A 621-nucleotide genomic window follows, 5' to 3' on the forward strand; every position below is an offset into this window, starting at 1 on the left:
TCTTCCCCTTTCCTCCCCCCCCCCCCCCCCTCCTCTCTCCCTCTTTTTCTCTCTCTGTTCTCTCTTCCTCCCTCTTCTCTCTTTCTCTCACCCTCTTTTTCTCTTCCTTTCTGTCTCTCTCTCCCTCCTCTCTCCCTCTTTCTCTCACCTCTTGCTTCCTTTTTATCTCATTCTCTTCCTCTCTTTTTCTTCCTTTCTGTCTCTTACTCTCTTCCTCTGTCTCTCTTGCCCTCTTTCTCTCACCTCTTGCTTCCCTTTTCTCTCTCTCTCCCTCTCTTTGTCTTCCTCTCTTTCTTCCTTTCTGTCTCTCTCTCTCTCTCTCTTTTCTCTCCCTCTTACTCTCACCTCTTGCTTCCTTTTTATCTCTCTTCCTCTCTTATTCTCCTACTTTCTGTCTCTCTCTCTCTCCTCTCTCTCTCTCCCTCCTTTCTCCTCTCTCCCTCTTTCTCTCACCTCTTGCTTCCTTTTTCTCTCTCTCTTTTTGTCTTCCTCTCTTCCTTTCTGTCTCTTTCTCTCTCTCTCTCTGCCCCCTCTCCTCTCTCCCTCTTTCTCTCTCCTCTTGCTTGCTGCCTTTCTCTCTCTCCCTCTCCGCCCCCCCTCTCTCTCTCTCTCCGCCCCCCC

This window comes from Nanorana parkeri, unplaced genomic scaffold (assembly GCF_000935625.1).
Source record: "Nanorana parkeri isolate BGI_ZX_2015 unplaced genomic scaffold, ASM93562v1 scaffold3573, whole genome shotgun sequence".
NCBI lineage: Eukaryota > Metazoa > Chordata > Amphibia > Anura > Dicroglossidae > Nanorana > Nanorana parkeri.